Source organism: Danio aesculapii, chromosome 7, assembly GCF_903798145.1.
Source record: "Danio aesculapii chromosome 7, fDanAes4.1, whole genome shotgun sequence".
NCBI lineage: Eukaryota > Metazoa > Chordata > Actinopteri > Cypriniformes > Danionidae > Danio > Danio aesculapii.
In genome coordinates, this window is record NC_079441.1 from 24095217 (window position 1) to 24101392 (window position 6176).

The following is a 6176-nucleotide window of genomic DNA, read 5'->3' on the forward strand; positions in this document are numbered from 1 at the left end:
GTGTGGTACTGTAAACAACACCCTCATTTGTGGGATTGTTTTGTATAGGCCTAATACACTTCAAAAATAAATATCAACTATTATAAAATCATAGAACAAGATTACAGGGAATATTACCCTTATTAAATTGTGTGTCTTCTATGAAATTTTGTTATTTTTGTCTAGTATTTAATGGACATTTGTTGCGTTATTGCCACCCTCTATGGTGTTCTTTCTCAGATTGTTTCTTGCAATATACTATTCTGTCAGTTCAGAATTTAGAACACAGTGCTAAATTAATAAATAATAAGTTAAAATAATAACTTATATATATTATAAATAATAAATAATAAAATTAATAAGAAAATAATCTTTCAATTTATTAACCATTCAATTTTTTTGTATATTAAACGTATACAAAACTTTGTTGATTTCTTACAAAACATCACATGACAACTATGACTTGGGCAGCCACCTTCAAAATGAAAAAATATGAGTTATCTATTTTGTCACGCTAAAGCTGTAGAGATACTTGCAAACAGTTTTCTATAGAATCAAGTAGGCTATTACTATCTTTACTATATACAATTTACTGATGGACGACCATATTTGCGTTTAAATACTGCACGACAACGAGTGAAACATCAGCATCAAACTGCAAGATATTGTTGCCATTTAGGCTAATGGGTGAGCATATTTAATAATATTTCCAATATACGTCTACGTCTTTTTTTCTGTGAAGGTCAGAAAAACAACCACTTTGCATAAAATATTTGATCATACCTCAAGGTAAATTTCAGCTAAGCATAACGTTGTTTCTTGCTGGTTTAGCCGCTATTCCTCTTATGCTGCTGCCTTGTCGTTTCAGGTAAAAGGAGGTAAAGTTTAGCTGTTAGCGCTAAAGAACGTCAGGCCTCGTGTAGCCTATGTTTGCCTTCCTCATGGTGAACAGTGCATATAACACTTACATTTTTTATTTTTTACAAAAATGTGATCAAACCTGTAATCTATTGCCAAAAAAGATAGATCTATCGAATTACTGGAATTGAATTATTCTAATTTTTTTTTTAATATAACAGTGTAAATGGACGTCACGTGACTTAATTACCTTAAACTTTAAAAAGAATCTTGCATTGTTTAGAATGAGATAATAATGTTAATATTATTTCATATCATTTGAAGGAATGATAGTTGTCCGTGTAAATGTTTGGAGCAAGTAAAAGGGGTAAATTAAAATAAGTAACTGGAAATTAAATAATAAAATAAATAAGACAAATATTAAGACAAATAAACTTTATTAAAATAACAGTATTTATATATAAAGTAGAATTTAAATAAATAAATCTAAATTTGGTTAAAATGTTTTAATTAAAACAAACACATTTAAATTAAATGAAAATAAACAATACAAATCTGTTTAAATATTATTCACCTTTCCATAATACCCCACAGCCGAGTTTGTGGGTGTCTCTAAATGCAATTAAGCTGTGGTATTCGAAACGAACGGGCGGACCCTTTGCATTACCTCGACTAGAAATAACAAAATAAGTAATCTCTCACAGCCAAAATGTCACAATCTACCAGTGCTGGATTAAAATTTTCAAACTGGAGTTAGAAAATGATGTAGACGAAGAGATTACAACTTCTGGATGCACAAGGATGTTTTTCAATTGGTTATAGTGGATACATAGGCCTATTAGCCTACATATAGTGGTTGTGTAGCATGTTAATGATACTGTTCTGTTCAGGTATGCTGTTTTTTTGCAAAAACATTTTACTTTAAGTACAATTCTGTAGTTAAAATGTAAAAAGTCCATCACCACAGTTAACTATAGCCACATTAACTGCATGTTAACAGCACATTCCGAAAATAAATTAGGAAACAATAACAAAATATAAAGTGAAATTTGTTTTGGATATGAACTATTGACCTTATCCCTCATTGAACTGACACTCATTGGTAAAGTAGTCCAGTATAAAATGATTTAGTCCAAATATACAACACTTTTAATTGTCAGATTTTTGTGTACATTTCCTTCAAAAATAAAAATCAACCACAATCTCCACAGTGGCTCTAACGACAAAGAGTATGGAGACTCTTGGGCCAAAAATGAAAATTTTATCATCATTTACTCTTCATCCACTTGTTCCAAACCTCATTAGGTTTCTTTCTTTTGTTGAACACAAAAGAAGATATGAAGAATTCTGGAAACGGGTAACTATTGACTTCCATAGTACTTATTTTTACAACTGTGTAAATCAGTGGCTACTTTCCAGAATTCTGCAAAATAACTAAACAATTAGAAAAAAAATTGAAACTTAATGTAAATAAATATATTTGAGCCATTTTAATCATATTTTTACAATATTTGTTTGGATTTTTACATTTTAGTATGGGGTTTCTTGCCCAAGGATAATAATATTTGGAAGCCCATGACAACGAATATATTGAAAAAAATAAACTAATTAACAGGATAGTTCACTCAAAATGATGCTGTTTTAACCCTTTATGAATTTCTATCTTTTGTCGATCAACACTCGTTGCTGGTACCCATTGATTTTCATAGTATGAAAAGTCCATATGTACCAGCATTTTTCAAAATGTCTTCTTTTGTGATCAACAAAAGATAGAAAATCCAATAGGTTTTAAACAAGTGCAGGCAGAATCATGGCAGAATTTTCTATCCCTTGAATTCAACTCCTCAAATCAGATAAACAGTGTATTGCTACCTTAATGCTTTTTGCCAAAATTGTTTTTAAATTAACTTATGTACCGTTCACCTGGTATTTACGCTTTGAAAATCACACTTCAGAAACTGCCCACTAGATGGCGCACTAGTACTGTGAAACCTGTGCCTTGATTAAAAGAAAAATCTGTTTTCAAAGGACAGATAACATAAGGAATATATGCAGATGCAATATCATTATCTATTAAATTATGTTTATTTTTATACTTTATATATGTATGTGTGTAAGCAACAGTAGTCACGAATAAGGTTTAAGAAATCACATTTTTTATGGCCTGACATTTATGGAGTTGTAAATATGATGACTTTCTATAATGACACAAATTTACTGTAAAACTCACCATATTTATTATATTATATATTTTATATATAAAAATTACTTAATTGATAGCAATATTTCCGCAGCTGGAAGGGCATCTGCAGTATAAACATATGCTAGAGTAGTTGGCGGTTCATTCCGCTGTCACGACCCCTGTTAAATCAAGGACTAAGCTGAAGGGTAGTGAGTAATAATAATATTTATTGAATTTCTCATATGCAATAACATTCTATAATCATCACTGTTTCATTCCCGATCTTCCATATTAATTTGCAACAGCATGTACGACCACAGAATGTTAGAAAGAACATCCCATCACACCCCACCCTTTTCTTTTTTCTGCTCTTCCCTCCCTCCCTGTTCCCAGTTCTTTTCCTTCCCTTTTCCTGAGCAGAATGAATGGAAGGTCCCCCGCAGCACAATGGAAGCGGGTCTCGTAGGAATGCTAGAAATGTCTGGAGTCAGCAGGAGGCTGGTGGCCATGGGCAACACGCCCCCCATGACATCACAGACACCACATTCCGCCCACCTCTCCAATCCACTCCACTTCCCTCCACCATGGCTCAGATTTTCCACGACATTAGAAAGGACTGAGACGAAGCTGTTTTGATGCATTGGTTTGTTATACATCTTTTTTCGTGGGATAACACGTGTACTTTTAAGAAGGAGGTGTGTGTATTGTTCACATTATGTAGCCTATAATTATTACAGTTTTAAATTTAAAGCTTAATAAAGACAGAATGTGACCATTGGTCAAACAAACAACGCTCTGACCATATTTCCACACAGCCTGTGGCACAAACATAACGCTAGGTTTGAATTCAGTTCTTTTGTGAGAGCGGGATGTGTCAAGGAAAAGATCCCCGGTGTGGTCGTCATATTGAGGACTCTCCATAAATGGAAAAGCACAATCTGCGCCGCTTGATTCATGTGATATTGGATTTCTCTCTTAGCTTTGTGCGGATCCTTTTCCCCCATTCTTCTTCTCTGTTTCCCCCCACTCAGCCTCTCGCTTTCTGTCTCGCTCTCTCTATTCCTTCTTCTCTCATTCTTTCTGGCAGGCATTCAATTTCACACTTGGGGGAGCAGAATGAGGGGAAGGTCAGGGCTGTGTCAACAGAGGCCAGCATTTTTTTCCATTTTCTTTTTCTTTTTTTGCTGATACAGGGAGAATGAAGGGAGAAGGAGAGACCTAAGTGTCCCTTTTCTTCTCTCCTTCACACATTCACCTACTTCTTTCTGCTCTCTCGCAGACTTGCAGACACTGATTCCTTCCCTGGGGTCTTTCCACTGCAGTTGAGCTGTCTATCCAAGCATCAAGAGTTACTAGTAAAAGTGACCTTTCATTTATAGCACTTCAACCTCTTTCTAGTGATGAGTACAGTGGAAAAAAATGGCAAGCAAGTTAACAGCTTGTCCATTTATTGGCTATTAAACAGAAGCTTCGGAACTCTTAAAATCAATGGTAAATTGGCCATTCTTGCTTAATGCATGTTTCCATGGAGTCCCTAAGGGACATGGTAATGGGATTTTTTTGATGGATGGAAAAATTATGTTTCATAGTTTTTGTGTTCACTTGCAGAAGTATTGCAGTCCTCAAAGAAACATTGTGCTTTTCTTTTCATTCAAAAATTGTTATTCTCAAATGCAAAGTATCTCAGTGGAATACACATTAGGCTGTTACATGAAAATACAAAAGATTTGTGGGTAAAGGTAAAGTTACTTGGAAGAATGCAGACTTTTGTGAAAACTCTTTGTCTAAAATGTTTATTTTTTTAATTACAAAACAAACTTTTAATCATTTTTAGCTTTCATTCTTCTACAGATGCAGCTGAAACAATGCTGTAAAACACCGAATGTTTTCTTTGCACTTCCATTGTTAAGGCAGAAATTAAGAATTACAAACAAAGATATTAGCGACGCTCTTGGTGGTTTAGTGAACTGCAGAACAATACTTTCTCACGCTTTTCACTCTTTGATCAGAGGTAAAAGAAATACATTTGCTGAGATACACTGTTAACAAAACTCCTGACATTGTACACACTCGTTGTACACAGATAAATAGGTAAATATGTACTGAATGCTTCCCTCTCAGAAACAAAAATGACACCAATGTAAAATGCAAGAGTTAGAAGGAAAGCATCTGATCATAGCAATGTGGATTTGTTTGCAAAATGCTCTGCCATTCTCAAGCATCTTGTCATCTAATTAAAATGTTATAAACAGTTCAAGGTAGTTAGATTTTACACTATATATTGCGTCTGACTATGTGACTAGTTTGATTTAGTTAAGGATTTAGTTTAGTTTGATAGCTCTTTCATCAATGTATTTTCTAGTTGTGTTACAATAGGCAATATGCAAAATACCTTTACATAAAAAGCTTACAGGCTTCCGACAACATGAGAAGTTGCAAAAAGTACCATTTTTTCCACACATTGGCAATTAAGAAAAGTGATTAACGCATGACAACTCTCACTAATAGCTTTTTTACACATGCATTAGACAGACTATCATTTTTACATCTTTTGCAGGCTTATTGGAAATACATACCTCAGACTAAATTTTTGCGAAACATAAAATACATTGCTCTGATTACATTTCGTTGGAAGTTTCAGATGAAAATTCACTAGAAGGTGCTGTCAACATCTCAATCAATAGGGTTTTCAAAAGCAAAAAGAAGAGAAAAGTGCATTGAAACCACATAGTTTTACCTTGATTTTACATTACTTTTACCTCTTTTGTGGAACCATTGGACTCGCACCCAAGCATTCTGCATCACAAGTACAACACTGTATAAAGTTATTTACCAAGCAAACTAAAAGGCAATTGTGTTCGATTACAAATCATATACATTTTTAACCTGTTTTGAGGTTATGACTGCATGAAGTTTATCCATCAGTAATATCCACCTCAGTATCAGTATCCACTTTTATCCATCAGCAATATGTCCCTGTAAAAGTCATTAGGGTAAAAAAAAAACAAAAGTTATTAGTTATTATCATACCTATTTACCTTGCTGTCAAAGCCCCTTTGTTTTGTCAGACAAACGTTTTTGCTACAAGCAATGACACTCCAACTGTCAATTCATATACTCCATGAGGAAACAGTGAATACTTTCTGGAAAAATGGCA